Source organism: Acinonyx jubatus, chromosome A1, assembly GCF_027475565.1.
Source record: "Acinonyx jubatus isolate Ajub_Pintada_27869175 chromosome A1, VMU_Ajub_asm_v1.0, whole genome shotgun sequence".
Lineage (NCBI taxonomy): Eukaryota > Metazoa > Chordata > Mammalia > Carnivora > Felidae > Acinonyx > Acinonyx jubatus.
Window position 1 is genome coordinate 154,192,698 of NC_069380.1, and position 26,717 is coordinate 154,219,414.

General features: G+C 37.0%; 1 protein-coding gene and 1 long non-coding RNA gene across 11 annotated transcripts in view; one reads left to right on the forward strand and one right to left on the reverse strand.

The window, feature by feature from the left end:
* The window catches only part of LOC106968911 (uncharacterized), a 56,008-nt gene extending 51,281 nt beyond the window's left edge, over nucleotides 1–4,727 (forward strand). For all 7 annotated transcript variants that reach the window (XR_008291184.1, XR_008291255.1, XR_008291612.1 and 4 more), the window contains one exon: nucleotides 4,400–4,727. This is a non-coding gene — a long non-coding RNA (uncharacterized LOC106968911). The remainder of the gene's footprint in view (nucleotides 1–4,399) is intronic.
* Nucleotides 1–26,717, reverse strand: part of KIAA0825 (KIAA0825 ortholog) — a 382,909-nt gene that overhangs the window by 82,897 nt on the left and 273,295 nt on the right. The gene's annotated exons all lie outside the window — the stretch shown is intronic.

Sequence of the window (26,717 nt, forward strand, 5' to 3'; positions counted from 1 at the left end):
CTGTCGCATCCTTCTTAAAGGCTTCCTGAATAACACTTCTCCCAAACCCAGTCTGTCATGTATCTCCCAGACTGTCTAAAAACTACCAAATTATATCACACTCCAAACAGGGGGTGAGTCTTATGCTCCCTCTACTGGGACACTGACCCCTCTTTTCTAGCTTTGAGAGTGCTTCCTAATCATCTTCTCTCCTCTGAAATGTTATCCCTCATTGTCTCCCTAAAATACATCATTTATCCTCTAACAGTTCAGTTATTGTCCTCCTGGGTCCATAAACTCTCAAAAAGGCCATTCTTCCTGGCCATGTATCTTCTCTCATGTTGATCACTCCCTTCCCCACCCCTCACATCTGGAAACATCCACCCTATGGCCATCCATCTTCCATATTTCTAAGTTTAAGAAGCTTGTTTCTGCCACAGACTTTCCAACTAACTTAGTCTTCAAAGATCTCTCTCTCTCTCTCTCTCTCTCTCTCTCACTCATCTAAATCTCTGAAGCATTTATAGGTTTTACCACACAATTTATTAATTACAAATTGTCTTGCAGCATTTGCTATGTGTTTTCCTCTCCAGAGATATTTCACTATCTTTCTTGTTTCCTAGCTCTCTTTCTCTTTTTCTTGGCTAATCCACAAAGCTTTCCAGATAATCTTCCTGTTCTGTCATGAAGACCATGCCCTTTGTGTGCCAACTGTCCTTGCTATTGGCCAAATCTGTTTTTATGTACTAGAAAGAATTTTCCCTCCTTTCAAATTATATTTCTGCCACTTCTTAGAATAAATGACATCTTTATTCTACAGTTGGCCGTACCTGATTATGGCAGCGCTATGTTGTCCGGAAGAAGCGTGGACTTCAAAGTATTAGAGGTTAAGGTATGAATCTTGGTTTTGCCACTTACTAGCCATGTAACCTTGGGCAAGTCACTTTTCTGAGCCTCAGTTTCATTCAGTATGAAAATACTAATACCTAGCTCACAAAAAAGATATGAGGAATATAGGAGATAAATAATATAAAGTACCTGAGAAATAATAGGGAATCCATTGTAGATACTTAACCCTTCCAATTAATATCAAACCATATTAACAGTATTTACTGTGTATCCTCATTTATATACATACTGATACAATCATGACTGTCTACATGTTTATGCTGGATGCCTATGCATACATTTAACATCTTTTACAAAACTAATTTTTAAGAGTAGCATACAGTATTTTTAAACTTAGAACTAAGTGCTTTGTCACAAAACGTGTAGAAGCCATAACTTTCTAGTTATTCAAAGCTGATTAACATCAGAAATTACCTTTCAAATGAAACACTGGTCTCATTTCTCCCTCACATTTAAGGAAATTGAAGGCCAAAGCCTAAAAAGTCCCTCGATTAAGGATAAAATGCAGAGGAGTGCAACTACCATACACATGGCTTGCCTTCTTTTGCATTCTAGAAATGTATTTCTAGAATTTTTTTGCATTTTTTGTATTCTAGAAATGTATTCCAAGATAATGAGGCAGGGTTTTGCAAGGTATCTAATGAAAATTTCCTTTAGAGCAGTCACAATTATCACACCAAAATGAATCTCATAACTGAAATTACCTCCAAATTTTTAATAATTCCCTCAGCAAACACTTGTTCTGGTTGGGTATATCCAGACTTTGGTTGAGAAATGAGTGGTTTAAAAAGTAAAACGTGCTTTAAGCAGTATTTTTGAGTAGAGAAATCACAATAAAGTGTCGAATTCCTACGTTTAAATAGAAAGTCAATTTGAACCTTATTTTCTTTTTCTCTTTTTCTTTCTTTCTTTTCTTTCTTTTCTTTCTTTTCTTTCTTTCTTTCTTTCTTTCTTTCTTTCTTTCTTTCTTTCTTTCTTTCTTTCTTTCTTTCTTTCTTTCTTATTTGTGAGGACAGTATAAATTGTTCAACCTAGTCCATTTACTGACATGTCTGCTTCTAGCTACAGATATCGTCATCTTCTGAGGGGATGATCGAACCTCTGAGTCAGAGTTAGCATGCAGGGGTTAAACTACCTCTATGGGCAGGATAGAGACAGAAACAGTCTAAAATTTTATGTGACTAATATATGACTGAAATGCCAGTTTATCACATATGGTGGTAAAGGACAAGCTCTATCTTCAGGGATTCATCCCTGAGTATAAAATAAGTCTTGAGAAACCACAATTTTTACCATTGGCTTTTGGGAGAAGGGGAAGCAGGGAATATTTTACTGCTCCCTCTTTAAACTCTTATTGCAAGGGCTGCTGAGAAGTTCTGACTCAGCAACTTCCCCAGTTATCTGGTCTTTTAAAAAGGTTCCAGTGTGACCTCAACTCTGCACAACACAGATTTATAATCAGTCTTCTGTTTGGAAAGCCAAAGCTTTAGAGAAACTGAGTGAATAATGTCAAAATAATGGTATTTCAGCTCAACAACGAGATTTTCTCCCATATATATAAAAACAGATGCTGGGAACAATTTTCAGGAGCATTTTATTGCTTTGATAGTATAATAAAATATGAGGTTATCATAACAGTGAGCTACCTTTTCTCCTGGAAGGAAAAGGTACAGCCAAGTATTTTCCTAAGTGGCAAAGTGGACAAGAGCTTCTCTCTGTCCTGTGTACATGGTGTCTAGTCTCAGAAGTGAGATTCCCAGAACAACAATTTCTATCATGTTGTGAAAGAGGTTAAAAATGTTCTTTCGTCAAAGACTAATAGCACTGACAAGCTTATTCTAGCAAACCAAGCCCCCTCTACTCCTTCCCTCAGGCTCTCTAATTCACCCCCACCTGAATTGGGTTTTGGGGGGGAGGGCTGGGGCACGTGGGATACAAATGGTAAATAAGTAAATGAAACTCCATAGGAAGGCTCTTGAACTTGAAAACTGTTCCATACTTACTATTTTGTTTATCTTACAGTAATTTTATAGTAACTGTCCCCCTCATTCCTAACTATTCTAGAACTCTGCCATATTGATGATGACTTCATAACATGTACATATAGCAAATGTTAGTTACCTCATAATCCCCATAACTGCTCTGCGAGTGAGGTATTAATGTTTTTGCACCTGAGCAAAACGGAGGCTCAGAGAAGTTAAGTGACTTGCCCAAGGTCACACAGTTAGCAAGTAGCGAAACCAAGATTCAAACCTAAAACTTTATGATACCACAATCCATGCTCCTTCCATACAATGTCACAATACCTCAATTGGGAAAGGCTGGCTGTAGAATAAAGATGTCGTTTATTCCAGGAAGTGGCTGAACTACGGTATGAAAGGAATTTGAGCATTTCCTCTGGTTCATTTTTCCCCTTGTCTCCTGTATCTTTTTATTTTCCTCACCTCTTCATTTTCCCCATTTATAATTAAGTGAAAAGATTTGTTCTTTGAGAGAGAAAATGGTGGCAAATGTTGTGCAGTTTCCTACTTTGTAGAATGTGGGGGAAGCTTCTGAATGGACCCTGACTAAAAAAGAAAATACCTTCCATTCACCTGCCATAGCTGCTGAATTCCCACCATTAGAGAGGCACTCCTTTGGATTAAATGAACTTGTTCTCTCAAAGTTGTCTTGGAACAAGTAAGTTTAGCATGTTATTTACTATTTTTCCCAATATTTATGCACCCACTGTAATCAATCATAGAACATGCAACTTTTGGTCGCTAATAAAGCAGCATGAAAGGTTTAAATGAGTCCTTTGTAGCAGAGAACAGAACAAGTTCTTTGAGAAAGGAACACTGAAAGGAGTAGAAGCCAGGAAGGAGTATGGCGCTCTGTGCAAAGTAATCTTGTAGCATGTCAGCCTTTTATTTAGGGTTGTGCGGATCTAGGGGGAAAAGAGACATGTGCAGACTTTTAAATAAGGTTTAATTTCAGTTAGGATGCCAGGAGGCCTTCCCTGACTCCCCAGTATCAGATTACTTGTCTCTTCTGTGAGCATTTGTATATACTTGTATCTCCCCTTATCAGAGCACATCTTATTTTGCTATCATTGTTTGTCTGATTCCATCATTAGACCATCAATTCCTTGAGAACATTCGTTCATTCAAGGACTATTTCCAGTGCCAGTGTCATATTCGGGAGAAAAAAAAGCTATAGAGATTACAATAACCAAAGGGTTAGATTTATTTTTTCACTTTGTATTTGGAGGTCTTGTGTAGCTTGTGTATAGGAAAAAAAAAATCAAAACATGCTTCTATTTCAGGGCTCTGGAGATGAGTAGATAAGATGTAGTTATCTTTCAGTAGAAGGCCATGGACAGTTACTGGGAAAATATAAAGGGAGATAAATGAATATATTTAAGAAATATTTTTGAGGTAAGACTGAAACTCAAGAGTTTTTCATTTTGGCTAAGTTACTAAGAACCTACTTTATGATCCCGCTACTGAGTCAAAAAAAAATGTGTAGATAGGTTCAAAATGTTCAAAGTGTGGATCCAAGTATAGAAGATTTTGAAAAACCAAAGAAAGCAATAAAATGGATGAACTGCAACATACAAGTGGAAGAACGATAAACTGATGAATTTTAGCGTATTGCCAAAATGCCGAAGATTACCAGATAAGCAGCTTGATAACGATCATTTAAAATCAATCACCCTTCCCAAAGAAACGTTAAGAAGCCGACAACAAAAGACCCTCCTACAGAAGATTGTTTTGAAAATTCATCAGCTGTAATTGTGAAATCACTTCTTTATCCTGATCAGAAAAATCCTGCTATGAAATGAACACCGGCTGACCAGATTCTGTCACATGACCCCATCATGTTGTTGTACTTAGTCATCATTGGGTAAATCATCAGGGCCATCATCAAATGTAAATAGATTTGCCTGGAGGAAGGGTGATTAGTGACTAACCCCTAGGCCAAAGTTCTATAACCTGTTGCAGCTCTGAACAGAGGCACGTTCTGGGGCCAGTCTCAGAGTAACTCTGGCAAACTCACCACTTGCTATCATGTAGAATGTAGGAGAAAGTGGGTGTGTAGCTGTAGACACCATTACTGGGGTAGGGGTAGTTGCTGACTGGCAGAAAGGCTTTGCTGCAATACGGATTCACCTCTAAGGAGGCCCATGGGTGCAGGCCTGACAGCCCAGCTCAGCGTGCTGCACTAATGAACAGCCCTGTGCTAGGTGGTTTTCTCCCTGTTAAATAAATGCTGCAAGAGTTACAAAGAAGCTTGTAAGATTTCTGCATTACTTTCTTAAAGAAACCTGCAGTTTCAGGATGCTATGAGCCGCTGAAATCGCCATTTTCTAGGTCAAAAAATGGTTGATTATCAGTGATTACATATGACTTGACCTAACTGTTAATTGGTCATGCAGATTTGGTACTACAGTGTAACTGCAGGGAGAAAACAAGAATTCAGATGTAAACACTAAATGCCTTATTTCTTCCCAAGGAAACCCTACTGGGTTAACAGAGAAGGCAAATTCCTTTTAGCTGCAATTAGTATTTGTGGAATATCTAATCACACGGTGCTGTGAAGTATATACAATACACAGAAGAGACCAACATTACCCTTGAGGAATTTATCATCTGTATGTGAGGATTTGGCTAAATATAGCACAAAAACAGCATTTCCGTTTTCTACGTTGCAGACATAAATGGCTATATTGTAAAGTGCAACTAATCTTTCATAAACTATACTGATGCCAGTACTGCACATACCCAGAAATATCAATTGCTGGTCTTATTTTTTATGCACACCTGCCCCCCTACCCCAACGAATACACTCCTACCTCCCAGCCCCGCTACGTACACTCTATGAGTTTTCTTTCCAGGAGTGGCTAATTTGCAACATGAGATCCTTGTTGAAAATCATTAAGGATTTAAAGATGGTGACAGAAGAGCATTAAACTGGAAACTTCTAAGCATGGAACGCTGTGTCACCACCAGGCGTGTATGCCCATGACGTAACCTTGCTTCTTTCAGTTTCCCACATATGCCTATGCCTGACTCATTCTACCCTAGGGCTTTGGCATTTGCTATTCTCTCTGCTTGAAATGCTCTTCTCATGACTAAGATCTCAGCAAAAATGCTTCCTCCTCAAAGAGGTTTTCCTTGACATCTCTGTCTAAAGGAGCTCCTTTTTACGTCATTTTCTGAATACTAGTTTGCTTTCTTTCCATTACTTCCCTGTTATTTTCTTGCTAATTTATTTATTGACTTTTTTATTGTCTTGTTTCCCTCCATTGGGATATAAACTCCACAGAGAAGTGACTTTATCTTATTCACTCCCTCTTGGTCATAGGCTCCTCAAACACTACATAGTAGGTGCCACTAAGTATGTTTCTGATGAATAAATGAACAAACGAAATTATTTACAAAATATTTCTAATTTATAAAAAAGCTTCGCTGGTCTTCCAGTGTTTATGTGTTTGAACACTTAGCTAATCCGCATGCACTCATCCAAACACAAGAACGAACCAATGAATGAAGTTCAACACTACAGCTCATGCAATACATCCAAAGTGAAACACACTCACTAGGCTGTGATTACTAAGTGATTTGTCTTTACAAATCATACTACATTCTAAAGGTCAACCAGCTATTAGAGTTAAATCTGCTATGGATCTCATATCTTAATTTTTTTTTAAGTGAAAAGTAGGCAGATATTAAAATGTTGACAGAAAACATCTCAGAATAATTTCTAAGAAAATATGGTAATTTTTTACTGCAACTGTGCTTGTCGGTAATAGGATATAATTAAGTCATTATTAAACACTTTATTAGAAAACTGAATGCAGCTCCAATTTTTTCACAGAGCTAATATTCAATCTAGAGTAGTTAAATAACAACAACAACGAAATACTAATTATAAAGGGTGACAAAAACTGGGACTTTGACCCGTTGCAGGAATTGCAATCCTGAAAATAACCTTGGTTGAATTAACTGGGAGCTCATGTTAGATGATAAACCTCTTTTAGTCCACTTATTTAATTATATCTTTTGAATTTAAGGGTTAAAGACAGTGGCCCCCAAAGTCTTGACTTTACTTTCCATGCCTCAGATGGTTCTGCCTAGAGTTGGTTACTGCATGCAAATCATCTTTTTTTGGTGGTTTCATAGTTTCCAGCCATAACTAGACATTAACAAAACAATTTATAAGCACTGACTGTTGAAGACATTCCTACATATCCAACGAGATACGCAATGCAAGCTAAATAGGAGAGCATTTGCAATTTAAAATATAATTTTCCATAATGAAAATGTAAAGCAGTCGTTCTGTTTTATTCAGTATGGCAGGTTAGGAATCCCCGTGAAGCTACATTGAACCAAAGAGTAGATTAATAATTTAATTTGGTTCAGAACTATGCAATGGGGCACCACAACCTTTTATTCCTTAACCAGCTGCTGACCCTAATATGAATGAACCAATTAGACATCTCTATTTAATTGTTGGGTGACCCATCTAAAACTCACTAGGAATTTTCATTTTCAACAACACTCCACAGTCTGAAAGAATCCTAGTTATCCCCCTGGTGGAGGTGGTTGATTTGATAGAAGCACACAAAGGAGTTCAGCAAACGGGGGGAAGAAACTGCAAGATCATTTTAGACTGTGTTCTGTAAAAGAACATCTTAATATAATGAGCCTTTTTCAGTCTCCCTTGGCGGAGCATCAGCCCTCTCAGATAACCCCACACAAAGCAAATACCATCCGTCTGAAGTTACATTTGCTCCTTGTTATCACAACTTATGCCACTTAATTCATTATTCAACGAATTCACTTTCTTGTTTATTAGATGCAAGGTAGCCGCTTATCCCTAAAGGCCATGTATGCAAAAGACTGCTTGTAATCCTGTCACTTCAAACCTCTCTAGGCTTTTACATTGCTTCAGGAATTAGGAGGAAAGAAGCAAACAATTTAGATTTATTCCTGATGATATTAAATCTGTACATGATGAAAGAAATAAGAAAGAAATGCTAACATGAAATTTGTTGATTTGGAGAGTGGCTTCAGATGCTATCTTTACATGTAAAAGTTAGCATATTCACTCGCTTCCCATAATAAACACCTTGAATTATTTTTTCTACATTAAAGATGAATATACATATATATATACACATACATATATATGTGTATACATATATATATTTTGTACAGACTGGCTGCAAAAAAAGGTAGTATGTCTCATCAACTTCATTTCAAAGATGCAGGCCAGCTCAATTCACGTGCTGAAAACAGATATTAAACATACTATTGAAAATCTGATATGTGATGTGTCAGGCTTTGGGGCACCTTTCTTTAAGTATATTTAATGTTGGATTAAAAAATGCATTGAAAATGTTTCTTTTAATTTTTTCAATATGAGTATTTCAAGATCCTTTTTGGTTATCAGTAAAAAAGATGTGATAAGTATATTCTGAATAATAGAAGACAATATAACACTGAACTCTTCACACAATTTGGTATAATGGTCAGAGTTATTTCAATTTGATTTGGTAATCTTATGCTATTAAAATCATTAAAATGTAAACGAATTACTGAATTAAACAACTTTCACTCCACTCTTAGCACAATTAATATTGCATAAAATTATCTGCATAATTATACACAGTATGTTTACATAAAACATCCAGGAAAAAGCTACAAATCAGAGGCTGAGTGTAAAATATTTTAAGCTGTATGCTGAAGTCTTCTAAATATGGAAATCTAAGTGGTGCTTTACTATTGGTGCTTTACGTAACTGAAGACAGTTCTAAATTTCATGCTTTACTTATTTAAATGCTAAATAACCCTATACTTTTTTAAATTCTCATAAATAAATACATGAAATATATCTAGACTGGATGTATTTTAAACCTGTGTGCGTTATTTGCAAAACTAAGAAGGATTTACTTTCTTCAATTAATTTGTATTATGAGGTAACTATTTGAGATTCAACATTAGTTCATCAACAAAAACCACACAGAAGATTTTAATGCAGCACAGCAAATACAGATATGCCTAGGACAAAAGACCCAACATCTCTAGAAAATAGGAGCCATTTACAAGGAAACTCACTTTGTGAATAGAGTTCTGACTAACAAAATAATGGGTAAAGAATTAACTGCTACTATTCTAAGGAAGGAAATACACCTGAAACCTCGCATAACTAGCAACTGTGGATATTATTGTAATTATTGCCATTCTTCCAAATATCACTCATATTAATACAGTGACGAACAAATTGATTTACCTGAATAATTAACCTTCACTACAGCATAACTACCTTAGGCACAGATTCATGTTTTCTATTCAGCTTAAGACATAAACCTACCAGAGAAATCACACTCATTAAACATACTGCAAAAATCAATTGTTTCCTGCCACTCAGAGGAATTAATATCAACAATTAAGTTGTGCAGTATTTTTAAAAGCTTATATCCATCTGTCTGTGCCAATTAAACAAAAGCAGCAAAATAGAGCAAAATGAAATTAACAAAGAATACTAATAAAATACAACTTTTCTGTTGATGTCTTAGATATATAACTTTATTCATTATTGTACAACTCTTGGTTTTTTACATGTGGGAGATTTAAAAAGTCACCCAGTGATTTTTTATAGTGCAACCGTATGCTAGATAAAGATATTTAAGCTGTCAGTATAAACTGCTTCTGTTTTCATTTTGCATTTAATTTCAATGCCAGACTCAAGGCATAAATTTTTCATCACCTGCAATGCTATGAATAAAAGATTAAAAAAAGAACTGAGAAGAAATTCTAACACATGCGGTGCATGCGGCACATTGTGCAGACGCAGTATTCATAACTAGATGTTTAATTTCCATCTCTCTCTCTCTCTCTCTTTTTTTTTTTACATCAGGAACATTATTATTTGAGTTAATACATCATGGAGCTAATTTCCCAGTATTTTAGCTTTGCAGCATTCAAGTTTACCTAGTTTGGGCCAAATAGGCCATTCATTCCACTTGAAATCTCAAGTATACGCCCTAAGATTTACATGCTACTTTGTTAGCACTGCAGGATTCTATTACTCTCATATTTCTGGAAAGGGAATATTTCAACATCATGTATTTTTGTTTTATTCCATGAAATAGCACATACATTAACCTTGCCTGAAAGTTCAAAGAACTAAGAATTACTAAAATGGTCCCACCTAATATCAGGTCCTCATTAAGGCTTGCTTCGTGTTCTCAAACCGAAAGATATAATCAATCCCAAGAGGTAGAGTTATGAGCTCAGTGTTGAGGCATTTTTTATTTAGTACTTAGGACTGTTTTCTGTAGCACAATGCATCTTCACTGTCACTTTATTAGCCTCTAAAGGACTCACAGACCAAGACAATTTCTAATTCCCACCAATAGAATCTGAGCGAGCAAGAGATGCACAAGAGCCCTTCCTAATCTCATCAGAAGGGCCTGGGGTTTATCAGCCTTGTCATTCTGAACTTCACTTTCTTAGGGCAGTCAAGAGCCTGCTGAGGACTCCAGGCCTGTCAGGGACATCAAGGGTCAGTCCTTTGGATGTCAGCGGCATCGCATAATGTTTAGCTTATTGTCTTTGGCTCTAATTACTCAAACTAGTTTTGTTTTGTTTTTTTTTTTTTATGGTTATTGAAATTAAGTCTAGGGAAAGCTTTGGAAAAAATAAACCAAACCATGTTCTGTTACATTATTATCAATGTGGTATCCAATTAGCTCAGTTGGTTAGCCAATAGTGCTAATGAGACCCAGGTCATTGGTTCAATTCCAGGGAGGCCAGTTAGCTTTACTTTGTTCTATGGTCACAGATGGATACCTCATCTTATCCAGCTGTCTTAAGTGCTACTGGCCACCAAAGTAACCAAATGAGAGAGCACGTCTGGATCAACACAAATCCATCCCTACAACTAGGCTCTAGAGGGCATCAGTATCATCTTTTGTGATCATTGTACAAAAATTAGTAGTTTAATACAAAACCTTTTTTTCTTCTCATTGTTTATGACGGTAAAGCAAGCACTTTAGATCTTCAAAATCATTTAGTAGGCTAAAATTAGTTAGACTTCATAACATCTCTACGATGTTGCAAGTTTAATTAAGCTTACTTTAAGGATGACAAAGCTCAAAGTGAGAGGTTAAGTCACTTGTCAGAGGTCACATAAAATGTCAGGGACATTTCTCAGATTGGAATCCTTGTCTTCGGTATCTCATTCCATCGTGGTACCCATGAGACTGCTCTGCCTCTATGGAAACAGTCTGAAGTCACAGTAATATGTCACTATATTATCACATTATTTTTCATTATGCTAGAAGACACAAGCATAGTGAAAAGGCATGGTGAGTCAAGGATTACAGATGCATCTCCCTTTAAGCAACATAAATGTATGGAAATTTGGATTTGTTGAACAGATAAATTAGAGGGTGTCATGTATCACTTAGTCTATGCTCATATTGTTATTAATCACTTTTTTTTTTTTTGCATGCTCTAACATCCCAACTAGACAGTATGCACAGGGGGGCAGACCATGTCTAATATCTCTTTGATCCATAGTAAGTGTTTACATAAATATTTATATTCATGACAATGGCATTTGATTGGAAGAGAACAGGAGAGTGGAAGACTTCATACTCTATGGGCAAAATAGGAGGTGAGAAAAGCTTCATGAAGGTGGGCAGGAGTTTTCCTATTGAGCCTCTATAATTATAGCAATTCTAGTTTGATGTATTATATACAAACCTAACATATATCCTCAATACCAAGCATGAAGAGGACCTACAGAGGCAACGCATTTAAGGAAAATTCTTGCCAAGAATAGCATGCTTAAACATTAGGGTAGAAGAGGCAGCTGGACGCAGCTATGGGAGGTAGAGACTTCTCTGTGCAACCCAATAGGATCCTGTCATTGGGGAAATGATATTGTGAGAAAATTGGTCACTCACTATTACAGAAGAGGGGAAAAAAAAAAAACCACATGATGGTGGAGTAAGGGAGGACACTAAACACATTTTTCATTTTATAAAATGATTATTCCTAAGATGTCTTAAAGCTGTGTGTTTTTCTTAGGCCTGAAGCGATCTTCTTTAAAGATAAAATTGATTTACTGGAAAGTTTCAGAAATATGGCAATTAAAGTAGGCCTGTAAAGTTATTTCCCCCTCCTGTAACTAACTTAGATTTGATTCTTTTAGTAAAGGATCAAGTCAAGAGCTCTTGGGGTTGCTTTGTAAAAGGAGGAGACATTTTAGTAACAGGGCTTAACACTTATGTGATCCAAGAAGGAAATGGCAGACAGCACCAAACTAAGGTGTAATGTGTATGTTCCCTGTACGTGGGCCAATACAAGCTTTTCATTTCAACAGTGTCACCTCCTTTCTGTTCATGTCTATCATTAAATCTCTGGGTATTGGAATTCCTCAAATAGCCTTCTGTAGCCTATGGGCTTATCACTAACTCCTACAGTGGTTAGGAATAATCACCATCTTCTTAAAAAATATATGAATATTCTGTACAGAATAATTAGAAAATGTAAATTCATTGCTCAATTTTGTTAAAAACTAGAAAAAATTAAAATCATTTAGTGCTTATTCTCAGGTGAAACATAGTACTCACTTTCATGCTACACAGATTTATAGAATAATTACATGGTCAATATAGTTCAATTTTCATCTTCTGACTATTAAAATAGTATTAATGAATTAGTGTTTTATACCATCAGACCTCTGATGATAATTTGCCCACTTTAATGTATGAGAAAATGTACAGAGTACCAGTATTTCGGGGATGGTTTCTTCCCACCAGATTAGTGTTTATTAACCTGTGAGGTTTCCCGGGTCCATGAACCTTCTGAAAGTATATGCAAATTTTGGAGGTATATGCATATGTTGCCTGTTTCTAGGCAAAGAGTTCTTAGAATTTCAAAGGAGTGCCTGTATCAAAAGAAAGGGTATGAACAACTATTCTAGATGTTCAGTTTGTGTTTGCTTTCAAGAAGTATTTAACATTCATCTCCCTAATAATTAAAGGTATCTATATATTTACAAATTTATTGTTCAATTTAATTGCTTTATGAATTAGTGGAAATAAAGTGCTGTATTTTGTTTCTAACAAGTGAAAAGAAAGCAACACAAATGGCAGCTACAAAAATTTACACTAATTATTTCTACACTGAGCAGTGGGAGAGATTAATAGGGGCAGGTCAAGAAATGCCTTTCCTTGAGCTATTTGAGATAAAAACAAATCCTCTCTCTAAGACACATTAGGTGTAGTTCTTCCTAGGAAGTAGAACTACTGGGGTCCTGGGTTCCTTTCCAGGTTTGTGATCTCTTTACTAGGCATGTAGAAGATACGAAATAACTATTTTTATTCATTGCCAATCAAACACATCACTTTAGACACACGCCATGCTTAGCTAACCTGTCTTTTAAAAAAAGGAAACCTATTTTAAACCAAAATACCCCAATCACACACACAAACACTGACGCAAAGGCTGAGATGATCGAGAACCGAGTTCTATGTACTTTTGTGCCATCAACTCACTTGAGTTCTCACCGAATTCTCAAAAGCAAGTGAATCTTGCCAAAAACCTTTGAAATGTTATGTTTCTGTTTTTGTTTTTTACTCCCAATTGACTGAGATACAAAAAGTTGAATATGACATAAGTCAAATGTTTCTCAGCGTGTCTCAGATGACTGAAAAATTACAGATCTTAGCCCCATGCCGGGTTTATGTCAACAGAATTGCTCAGGAAGAGCTCTGGGAATCTAGAGTATAACAGGTAATCCAGGTGAGTCATGATCATACAAGTTTGGGAAATGCGGATGTGGTATTCTTAGTCCTTTAAGATTTTGGATTTGGGCTAGTTGGTATGTGGTTCCTTTCTTCTGAAGAACTTCAATATATTATATAACTCTCTCAAATCAATTTCACCTGGAGGCTCAGAAAACACATTTCCAATCATGAAGTGAATTGTTGGTGAATATGCAAGACAGCATTCCAGGAGTTAATTCAAAATTCTGTTGTCAAGAACTGTAAGGGAATGGGAACATGTGTATGATATTAAAAATAACAGCTTTCTTTATCCTCCTTTAAAAATCAGTACTGATTTCAAAAGGCATTGATAAGCACAGGGTCAGCATATTTTTTCAGTCATGCTCATGGGGAAACATTAATTTAATATGCTCTTCTGGACAAGTGGTTCTTTTTGGATCTCACAAAAAAGCTTTTAATTCAAAAGGGGAAGGGCAGCGTATTGGTGGAAAATTGTAAAAGGTTTATGAGGGGTTTTTCTTTTTTTCTGATTAACGAAACTGAGAGCCAAGACACCTTCTGTTTCTAATCATGTTTCTATTAACTTGGACTTTTTTTTTTCCAACCTGAAAGTGTGGGTGAAATCTTATACTTAGTTCTATGAAGGCACTTGCCAATATCATAATGCAATTACATTTGGCCACTTGCAGAATAGATCTGTGACCGAAAACACTGTTAACAATGGACAGTTTTGCCTTGGGTTATGTTTTTTCCCAGTAACATCATACCATATTTAAAATAATTTAAGCTTATATATAAAGGAGGAAATACAAATACAGAAGCAAATGCAAGCTCTCCTACACATCTACTGGCAAATACCTATGTTTCCCGATCAGCAGTATGTGATTTCAGGTTTACATCACTAAAAAGTGATTGCAACTAAGCTACAAAACAGTATCAAAAGTGTGAGAGGTGACCTAATTGTGAAAAAGCTAACTTTACATTTCTAAAAGCAATGCCCAGAAAATACTGATATATTTCCAGATTTTTCTTTATGCAAGAAATGCTCCAGAAGTGTTGTTATTGCCTAACAATAGACTATGAAAAACCGAAGGCCATGCAGCCATTTCTGTGTACTCTCTACTCAAATGGTAGCTCTATGCTGGTATGTAATGTAGTTCATTCCATTACTATTTATGGTAAAAATGCTAAATTGTTCATGTAAATTCAACCGCCCCCTTTTGTAAAGTATGTAGATTTACTTTTCCCATGTGGTCACCTCCAGGGAGTAACTCTAAATTTCATTACGGAGCTAAGTGATTTTCATTTGGGATGTATGTGAACATTTTTAAAAGGGAATTCCAACAGATAAAGAATTGATACTTGGAGTTTCCTCTAAATTTTATGTGCCCACATATTTAAATTATTACAACCGAACTGGCTTTTGATTTCAGACCGTCATTTTGCAATCATTTCATCTATAACACAAGCTTGACTGTACTGTTTCTTCACAGTGATTTTGCTATGCCCCAAATTCAAGACTCATACTTTTGGTAAATCTGAAGTGATCATCTTCTCAATTAATTATTTGTAAGCCTGGAGGCAGCTGATTAGTAAGGTGAATTTAGAATGCCCTCAGGAGGATGTGAAATCACTCGTGACACACACAATGTGTTTTGTAACATTACTGTTAGACAATCACCTAAGTTTCAGGGTGACTTAAAATGTTTGCCAGTCTTTCCATGTTGATCTCTACTAGTATTCCCACTGATACTATATCAGCAAACTAATGGCCTAATGTTTGAGACTGCTGAACATGACGTTCTTGAGGTTTCTATTACACAATAAATTATTTTGAACAACCTTGTGGGTAGTTCCTTTATTTAAATGACCCCGAAAGCTTGGGGATAATTAAGAATAAAGTTTTATATAAGCTTCATTTTTTAATAGTTTTCTGGTACCTCTCTTCTATGGTAATCTAATTTATGTTGTCTTTAACATCTATCATATAAATATATTACCACGTGTAATTATTCTAGGCAGTAGCATTATTATTTTCATATTTATAAATATTTATTCATTTCAAGTCATTCAGCATGCTATTAATGGGCCATATAGTTAGGCATCCTAATTTGTTCTTGTGACTTATAATTGGTTTAAATAGAAGTTCAGGACAAAGTATTTTGAAGTTTATAAAAATTATTTTTTGTGTTACATGCATGTCCATAAATATAAAACTCAAAGATTTTTTTTTCTTTCATAATATACTATAATACGGTTACAAGTGCATTGAAATTCATCTTGTTAGAATGGTAGTAATATATCCCACCAGGACTACTGTTCCTAGTAGCAATTTAAAATAATTATTGTGAGACTTGATGCTAGACATCAGGTTTGCAATAGAATTACAATGAGGGAAGTGTATTAGAGACAAAACATTGCTGGAAGAAAACTTCATAATGGCGCAATTTGGAACTAAGCCTCAATTTTACAGTAATAGATTCTCTTTATGATGGCACAAAGGAGTGAATGCACTTAGCAAATTTAAATCTATTATTAGTCACACTTTGTGGATTGCAGTGCAAAAGGAGAAAAGAAATTAGCTTTTTAAGTATGTTCTTATATAAAACAGGTTCTAGTAAGAACAGTCTTATATAAAATCTCCTTGTTAGAGTTCAGAAGCACTGTCAGTCTTTATAACAGCAGGGAGTTGTCCAGATTTAAAAGTCTTGCCAAAATAGTTCTGGAGGTCTCTAATTTCCAATTATACGTTTCTCAAGTCAGGATACATTCAACATTGGTACATTTCTTATTTACAGAAATACAGTATAGAACAAGAGAGATGGAGTGAATTTGGTCTCAGCTGCTTACTGCGATCTGTCTCCTTGAATGAAGAGGTGTTTGTAGTTCACACTGGTACTATACCTACTTTTAACATGATTTTGATTACAGTAAAAGAACTCAACAGCATTAGGCTGGTATGATTTGGCACTCATCTGCGTAAAAGGAATTTCAATTGTCCATTTTGCAAAAGAAGCCAACCATAAGAATTCAGTAGGTATTTTTAGTAGAAAACCAAAACACTAAAAATCTAAGCTTCCATTTTCAAGTAAAATGTTGTATTTTTGTTTTAATTGTGATCCATTTTCTCTATTTCATCTTAAAATACTACCGAGTAGAATATTTGATAATAGCCGAATTTAGTTATAAACTGACAAATAACACATCTATAATGTTACTGCCTGGATACATAGGGATGCAGCTATAATCCTTAAGAAATATTAAACAAAATTCTTACCTGAGATGTTTCACTTAAGTATTTATCTGTGAAGAGGAGTGGAATCGCCTGGCTGAATTGGGAAAGGTTAACCATACGTACAAATTAGTGTCATTAGATTGATGGGATAAGAAAGCAAGGACAAAAAAAGAATGGCCACCTGCAAACTACAGTTCACTTAGCAGACATCACCTCTTCTGCTTTTCCTTCCACTTCTCGACTTCCAGTATGTTTTTGGACCTCAGAACTGTGTCTTGTCTCTCCCTCTATACCCTGGGTAATGTCACCCATTCCCATGGCTGAAGTCAGCATATATGTGCTGATGACTCCAACTTATCTCTTCAATCATCTCCAGACCTATTTAACCATCTACCTAATGAGAATCCTTCTCACATATTCCACGTAGGCATCTCAAACTCTATGTGCCCCAAACTGAGTTTGCTTCTACTCTCTCCCTGCAATCACATATATTCTGTCCCAGGTATTCTCCATCTCAGTGAGCCAACTACCCAACTGCCCAAGCCAGAAACCTATGTATCACCTGAGAAACACATCCCTTCCATCTCCTATGTCCAACCAATCTCGAAATTCACAGGCTTTTACCTCCAATTTAACAAACTTGCTTATTTCCATCTATTCCCACTATATTCTCTATGATATAGAAGGAAGATCCTTCCAAAATAAAAAAATGAGAGGGGAAAAAACGGATAAACACCAATACATAAAAATTTTCAACATTGCTTCAGAAAAAAAATCCAAATAAAATCAAAGATAAATCATAACTCAGGAAAATATCTGCAACATATATAGCAAAGAGTTAATATTGCTAGTCAATAAAGAATGCTTATAAATCAGCGTCTAGATGACACAGGGGCAGAGAATAGAAGCAGCCAGTGTACATAAAAATAAAATGAGTTTTAAGAATCTGAAAAGATGCTTAATCTCACTCATCGTAAAGGGAATGGACATCAAAAGTAGATTCATTTTCCACCTACCAGACTGAGAAAATTTAAAAATTAGAACATGTGGGGAAAATGAGTCCTATCACATACTATGAGGATGTAAATTAGATAAATAAACAAGGATGCCTGCTGCAGCAATTCTTACAATAAGAAAAATGGAGGATAATATAAATATTTATTAACTGGGTTTTGATTAAATAATTTATGGAAACCCCTATTCTAGAATATTAGCTTATAGTAAAAAAGAATAAGATGGATCTTCATGAGGTCATAAGAAAAAATCTCCATGTTATGTTTTCAAGTGGAAAAAGACATACAAGTTGGACAATGTGCTTTTATTGGTATAAAAATGGATCTACAAACATACATATGCACGTAGATGAATAGAAAGATTCCCTGAAAAACTGCTTAAGACATGTTTACCGTGATTGCCTTTGTGGAGCCCTTTTATACAGAGACATGTGCTGCTTTTCAATAATTAAAAAGAGCTAGCTATAAAAATTACAAATATGATCATGCTATTCTCACCTTTAACAATTTTAATGGCGTCTAACTACTGCTAGGATAACATTCAAGTTCCTTAACAAAGCGTATGTAATATCCAAGACCTAGCCTCAACCTCACAGTGACCCATTCTCTCTCCATTCGCCTCTCATTCGCTGTAATGAACATCTTCAGTTCCTCAGATGCACTTGGAACAATTTTTTTTTTCTGCACGATTCACCTCCTCTTGGCCAACTTTTCATGCTGCAAAACTCAACATCAAAGTCTCTTCCACCAGGAAGGCTTCTCTGATCTTCATATCCCTTTTTACAGCGCTCCTCACACTTAATATTTTTCCTACCACTAGACCCCAAACTCCATGAGGATGGGTACCATGTTGCCCTTGTTCACATTTATAACCCTACTGATCAACATAATGCCTGGTCTCTGGATAAATGGATATATATGAACAGAAATTCAGAGAATTGATTGATTGATTTTTAAGGAGCTATAATTTGATCAATCTTTAGTAGTGATTTTGAGAGTAAAAGAGAAGGTAAAGAATGAGTTGAAAGTGGGTAGTTAGGGGTGCAAAAACACACATAACAGCTCAAAATAATTACAAGCATATAAATAACAGCACAGGAATATTTAACAACTGATCAAGGGGTGGAAAAAAAAAGGTGAAGATATGGGAATGAACAGAGTGAGAAGGGATAAGGGATAAGAGTAACTTTCTTGGTGAATGTGAGGTTTTAACTTGAAATAAGAATGGTGGAAGTAGGGATGAAGGGCTTGTTAAGTGAAGCCAAGAATGTAAGCAACTGGAGGGCCTGTGCAGGTGTAGCTTCCCAGCAAAGCTGCTTTGTTTCTGCCCAAAGGGAGATTCAGCCTTCTGTTCTCTGCAGCTTTATGGTGACTCCATCTTGGACCCAGTCTAGAGTATCTGTGCTCCCCAGAACTGGGTGCTGTAAGACGTGCTAGAGGGGGTTTCCAGGGGCCCTGTGACACCTCAGGATAGAAACATCACTACGAAGCCATCTAGTGTGCCCAAACCAGCCCAAATTCCAGGAGAATTTTGTTTAGTTCTAGGTCACTAGGTGCTTCAGAAAGCTTGAGGGAAATACAAAAAGTGAGATATCCAATCAAAGAAAATAGAAAAGTGCTTCTTTTTCTCATTCAGCTGGGGCAACACTAATAACACTGGCTCATTTTTTCCATTCAACCACAGTACTTGAGTCATCAAAGACTTTTTCTTTTCTTTTCTTTTCTTTTTTAAACAAATGGTCGTATCTGCCCTTTCCACTTCACCATCACCACTTCCACTTGAATCTAGATCCTCATCTGGACTCCCATCACTTCTTTTCTGGAGAACTTCTTGACTTCTCATCTCATCCCTCCCCCACTTAAGATCCATTTTCTCCTCACATCTGCGAGAATAGGATTCCTGTGCTTGGTGCTCTCTTCCCACTCCGTGTGTTTTCTCCATCGGCGATTATTTGTTCCCATTTCTTCAACAATCAGTCATAAACTACTTATTCCCAAATTTACATTGGAGTCCTGACCTTCCTCCTGAGTTTCCAGTAGGAAATTCAGTATGTCCCCAAACAAACTTGTTTTCTTTCCCGAAGACCTTTTTCTCCAGTGTGTCTCATCTTGTTGATGCCATAACCCTGCTGTAAATGGATCAAGCTTACAAGCACTGAATGATCTTTTGCTTTTTCCACAATCATTTAACACATTTCGCTAATTCTTCTTCCGAAGATTTCCCAGTGTTTGCTCTCTTTTCATGCCTGCTGTACTACAAGGATTCCAGTCCTTGGTATCTCTGGTTTAGTCTTTAGCTGTTTTCCACGCTGCAGATGCTACCTCTAGACCATCATCTGAACAGCCAGGCTAGCCTCATAATAAAAAGTCTCCAATGGCTTACCACAGTAAAGACTATAGGCAGTGTTGCTACCTGAATCCAGTCGACAGTTCCAGTCTTAATTTCAACCACACCTTCCCTGTTTCCTACCTTCTCAGTATAATGAAAAGTTCTCTGTTTTTAAACAGCGCCAAGTTTTTCCACATCTCTTTGCCCTTTGCCAATTCAACTTCCTCCGCCCAGCATGTGCCTCCCTTCCTCCCCGCCCCCCCCCCCCCACCACCACCACTCTGCCCCTCTTTTCTAGCTGGCCAGTTCCTGTAACTCTTTCAGTCTCGCAAGTCATCTCTTACATGCGTTTTTACTCCTTGCCCCCAAGATAAATTAATTGCTCATCTGCATTCTGATAATATATTAAACACACATATAACATGTGCTATGTGATGCTGTTATGAGCAGCTGTTTACGGTCAAAGCACAAAGCTGGTGCAATGCCTACACTCGGAGTTCTTTGACTCCTCCGGTACCCAGCACAGTGTTTGGGACATGGTGCTCATTTAACACATGAGGAATGTATTGAATGAATAGATGATGTTCTATGGCTTTGTTTTCTACATCAAAGTAACTTTGTCAGTTGGCAATCAAAGAACTCTTTCAAATTGTTCATCCCTTCCCCAGTATCGTTTCTTTATTTTTCAAGCCTCAGAAAGAGGGGTCTGTTGCTCATGTAGGTCATGAATATCCTTTATTTGCATTTATATCATTTCTGAACTTTTGCTTATACTATTTCCCCCACTTGGAAAGGGTTCTACCCGTATAAAGGTTTTAAGTTCATGTCTCTCTCCAACTTAGAAACTCTCTAGAAGTCTCTGCATTTCAACCTGGTTGTGTAAAAGTTTTGCATTGCTTTAGATGTACACCATTTGTATGACATGATTCTTTACACACACGGGGGTGTATTTTGTTTTAGAAGCTGAACCATATGCAATTGCCAATATTCAAGTTTTTTGACCTACAAAAAAATGGCAATTGCATATGGCTCAACCTCATTAGTCTTTAATGAGACTTTCTGAAGGCAGATTACCATATCATAAAGGTTTTTGTTTTTGTTTTTGTCTTGGGCACCATTCTATGTGGGCAGTAAGTCAGAGGTTCTCAAACTGAGGTCTGAGGACCCCTGTGAACTTCCAAGATCTTATCAGGGGTCCGTGAAACCAAAACAATTTTCATAGTAATGCTAAAATATTATTTGCCTTTTTTCACTGTGATGAAACTTTCATTGATGATGCAAAAACAATGGTGAGTAAAACCAGTGGTGCCTTTGCATCAATCAGTGCAGTGGCACCAAACTCCAGTAGTGCTCACTGTGTTCTTCATAGGGGATTCCCTTGATGAGAGGTAAAAATAATTACTTTTATTGAAACTTGACTCTTGTGTATTTAACTTTTTAAAAATTTTTAACATTTCTTCTTTTTTTTTTTTTTTTTTTGAGAGACAGAGAGAGAGCGCGAGTCGGGAAGAGGGAGAGCGAGACACAGAATCTGAAGCAGGTTCCAGGCTCTGAGCTGTCAGCACAGAGCCCTATGCAGGGCTCGAACTCACGACCTGTGAGAACATGACCGGAGCCGAAGTCAGATGCTTAACTGACTGAGCCACCAAGGCACCCCTATGTTTTTAATATTCTGCATGATGGAATGAGAAGGGCACAGAAAGCACTTCCACTATCTACCATAGTGCAACGATTGTTTAGAGGAAAAGCACTTGTGTGGCCGAGTTGCAGGTTGAACTAGCCACTTTTGTCTTAGAATACTATTTTCACTTGAAAGAACAAGTGACAGATATCTGGCACATATTTCCTCAAGGATGAACACAGTGAGACAGCTATTTCAGGGAAAGCAAATGACAGTTATTATTGTCAATGATGAAATTCAAACATGAACGCAAAATCAGAATTTTGAAAAACTTGTATTTGCTACCATATACTTGTCAACTTCCTAAATTTGAAGATTTTTCTAATGAGATCAGTGGTGATATTAACAATTATAATTTTTTGATATTGTATATGGGAGGCATCAACATTTGAAGATTTATATAACTCAGTTATATCTTCCGAATGAGCCAATACATGAAGCTACTTAATGTTACATATGGTAAAAGCTCTATCTGAAGTGCAAGATACAGTTTCAGATTCCATGTTGCAACCAACCTTTAAGCTCACCCCTTGTGGAGTTTTGGTATAGTATTAAAATGAAGTAATGATAAAAACATGCCTACCTATCTGTGTGAGGCCAGATTCTTTCCCATATACTTCAACCAAAGCAACATATCAAAACAGATTCTATGCAGAATCAGATTCAAGAATCCAGCTGCACTAAGCCAAGCATTAAAGAAGTTTACAAAAAATGTAAAGCAATGCCACTCTTACCACTATATTTTTTTTGTTTTGAAAATAGTTTGTCTCATAAAACATATGACTTACATTAATGTACAACTGACATTGTTATTTCCATGTACACTAACAAATACCTTTAAAATTTCTCAGTTTTGGGGTGCCTGGGTGGCTCAGTTTGTTGGGCTTCTGACTTTGGCTCAGGTCATGAGTTTGAGCCCCATGCCGGGCTCTGTGCTGACAGCTCGGAGCCTGGAGCCTGCTTCAGATTCTATGTCTCCCTCTCTCTCTGCTCTTCCTCCTCATTCTGTCTTTCTCACAAATAAATAAACATTTAAAAAAAATTTAATTTCTCAGATTTAATTTCTAACAAAGTAAATATTGATAGAAATAACCACGTAAAAGCTTTTTGGGGTCCTCAACAATTTTTAGGAATGTAAAAGAGTCCTGGGATGAAACATTTGAGAACCATTGCAGTAGATGCTCAATAAATGTCTGGTGAGTTACTGAATCAGCGAAGCAACACAAAGGAAACAAGGAAGGTTGTGATTATCTAAGCCTAGCTTTTGATTAGGGGTTTACTCTTGTGGGCTGACTCAAATAGCTGGCCGTTAACACTCCCATCACCACAATGTGAAATAAATGAGGATTAAATCCGACTCGGTTTCAGAAAACAATGAGGTGTTCTGGCAGAGACAAGTCAACTGAAGCTTAGTTTTACATGGAGTAAGATTAATTATTGTTTAAAAATGCCAAATAAAAGAGGCTTCACAGAGTAAATGCCTTGCCTGCCTCACCTTGCAGTGGTTCCAAATGTCAGGCAAGGTTTTTAAAAACCACTTTTGGACTTCCATGACATTGCTTTGGAAAATGTGAGTTATGAATACCACTACATGGTATGTTTCCTGGGAGGCTGGATCACCAACCGCACAATATTGGCAGGTAGCCAGTCTACTAGCATTGAAGCTGTGCTGTCACAACACAACTCCTCTGGGCGGGATGGGTGTGGGATGGCAGTGGAATACTCAAGCAGCTGCTGCATGGTGAAGTGAAGTGGGGCAACCACAAGGGGAGGAGACGGGAGCAACACTTCAAAGGAGCACTGAATTACAATGTCAAAAACATGTGGCAAAGTTGTTGACTGCCAAGAACCCACAGCAGCGGACAGACTGGTCTGCTATGCCACAAATAGAAACAGGGTGGCTCTTTTCGAGCAAAGGCATTGGGCCAAATGAGACTAAGAGGCAAATAGCAGCTGCAGCCCCATATCAAAGGAGAGTCTTTATAATATATTCTATGAGAGGAGGATTGTTGGTCATGCTCTCCCTGTCTATTCAGCCACACCTGCACAGATAGACCTCAGAAGCCCAATCCTGAAAATTGAAGCACTCTGATGAATAAATGGCACACAATTTCTCAATAATATCTTTTTTCCCCCTGAGAGTTCCCTTATTTATGCCTCTTATGGCTTAGACTGTTTTCAGCCTGTCATTCTAGTTATAATTATACAAATTTGATTCTTCCATATCTAGTGTAAACTTACTGAACACTACTCAATTACCTTTCAAAGTCCACAGCACAGGGCTATATGCATAGTAGGTGCTCAATAAACACCAGTTGAACAACTTAGCTAAGTAGCTTCATTAACATTGCAAGTGTCAAAAATCTCCCGTCATAACCCTATTCCTCTGTTTGTTCATTCAACAAATATTTACTGAGCTTCTACCACATGCAAGGTAATACGCTAGACTATGTTGACTGTTTAACGTGAAATAGACATAGGTATTTGACTCAAAGTCTCCAGAGTTCAATAATCCAAATTATTCTCTTTACTGAGAACTAAGGACATAATGAACACTTTGTCCTTCTTGACCATCAACATCACTATGTCTGTGGAAAACAATGAGAGGGAAAAAGCAGGATCAAATCCACAAAAGACATATGCAAGGAGAAAAAAAAATGTTAGGCTTACTTTGCTATAAGTGCAAGGATGAATAGGATGTTATCCATATAAAATAGATATAGTGATATAGAATAGAAAAGATGAGCCCAAAATACATGGTGTGCTCGTTTAATGAGCCAATTTGAGTCCACAGCTAGAAGCAACATAGCTCAACTGAGAAAAAAAACTACTTAGGAATTTACAAGAACTTACAAACTTCTTGTACCATATAGAGAATACAAAGAAAATTTGCAGGTGGTAAGATTAGTTCACATTGGTAAATATAACAGAATAGGGTTGTGGAGTTTCCTTTTCAGTGTTGTGTTTGGTTTTCCCTAATATAAGGTTACTTATCAGTAGAAGATGATTGAACTCTCTCACCCTTAGCAATTGTTGGGACCCTTTAGGACCCTTTCAAGTCACATGACTATCAGTGAAAAAGAATGTAACAGGGTTTATAAACAATATACCAATTTAATCAGTTTTACTAGAAAGTCAAAAGAATAATTACTGACGTCACATCACCACCTGAATTTACATTTATTCTTTCATTTCAACAAAATAATTATTGAGTGCACAATGTTCCAGCACTGAGCTAGTTAATACATCACTAGATGAAGAGGCAAGTTCTCTATCTTTAAGGGGCTTACAGAATAGGGAGTGTCATATAAGTGATTCCAGCATTTTATTACAGTTATAATGAGGCTGTTCAGGTATGCTTCGTTGTATGCTAGATCCAGAAAGCCCCACTCAAACTATCTTAAGGAAAAACTCACTGGTTAAGGTAAGAGCAGCAATAGATTCTCAGAGAATAATAGGAAACCATTTTCTTGATTTCACTTGAGCTTCCTTGGGGTTTCTTCATTTTTAGACAACATCCCCCACCCCTACTTGCAGAAGAAAGGAGCTCATGTGTTGCACATGCCGTATACCTGAAGAGAAATCAAAGCCTTAGAATATAGTATTATCGGCCCTGGTTAGGATGATGTTAATCATGTGCCCATTTCTGAGCCAATCCCAGAGGCTAGAGGGATCAAATGCCCTGATAAACTCAGCTCCCAGCTCAGTCACCTTTCTCTTAGGCACACAGGTATGGGAGGAGTGATTCCCCAAAGCAGAGACAGGGTACTATTGCCTCACAAAGGAAGGAGGGGTGCTGAACTGCTAAGACAACAAATGTCTACTACCTGGGAATATACATGCTTGACAACATGTTCAAGAAATAGTCTTGGAGAACATTGTGGGGATAGTGCATCGGCCTAAGCATTTTTCAAGATTAAAAAGCTGTTGACAAAAAGCTTATGATCTAGAAAGGAAGACAGGAAGATATACAGAGAAAACATAAAGAAGAACTCCTCTGTACTTTGGAAAGTTGTTGGAATAGAGTTCATTTCCCACTGGAGAAATCAGGAAAGCCCCCAGAAGGAAAGAGCCTTCTATGGGTGCTAAAGAACAGGCTCTACTTGCCCTAATATAATCTCATCCTAACCTCAAGTAATACAATTTCTCCTTATTCTGGAATGACCTTTGAATACCCTTTATCACCTTGCTCTAAAAACTCTATCTTCATGAGATGACCAACTTTCCCAGTCGTGGTTACAGGCAGAAAGATTAGGATCACCATTAATAATGGTGCCTCCCTTCAACTTGGGGCCCAAGACTGAATCGCTACTCAAAGAATCTTGGTTGAATGAATGGATGAATGAGTATTTGAATGAACAAGTATATGGCAACATGCTAATGGGTAATAGATGAGATTCCTGTGGTCATGTAATGTCAATTTAAAAGACATGACTAAACCTTGCCTACAACAAGGTGTCTCTCTACAGGTTCATATGGAGGCCCCTTGCTCCCTCAGATAGCCCTCTGAGGCTCATCAGTGGCATCATTTACACAGCTCACATTGTGTGTCATGAAATCCAACCTGGCATCCACCACACCTTCAGCCTTTCGGCATAAAACAAAGTGCAGCTTCCCCCACAGAGCATCGTGATTAAACAAATTAACTATGGCGCTGCCTGCAAACACACACACTAGAGTACAGGAAATGAACAGATACAATGGCCAAGTCTGTATTTAATTTTAATTAAATTTCATTCTGTAGCTCAATTAATCCACATCTCCAAATGTCAGCAGGACTTAGG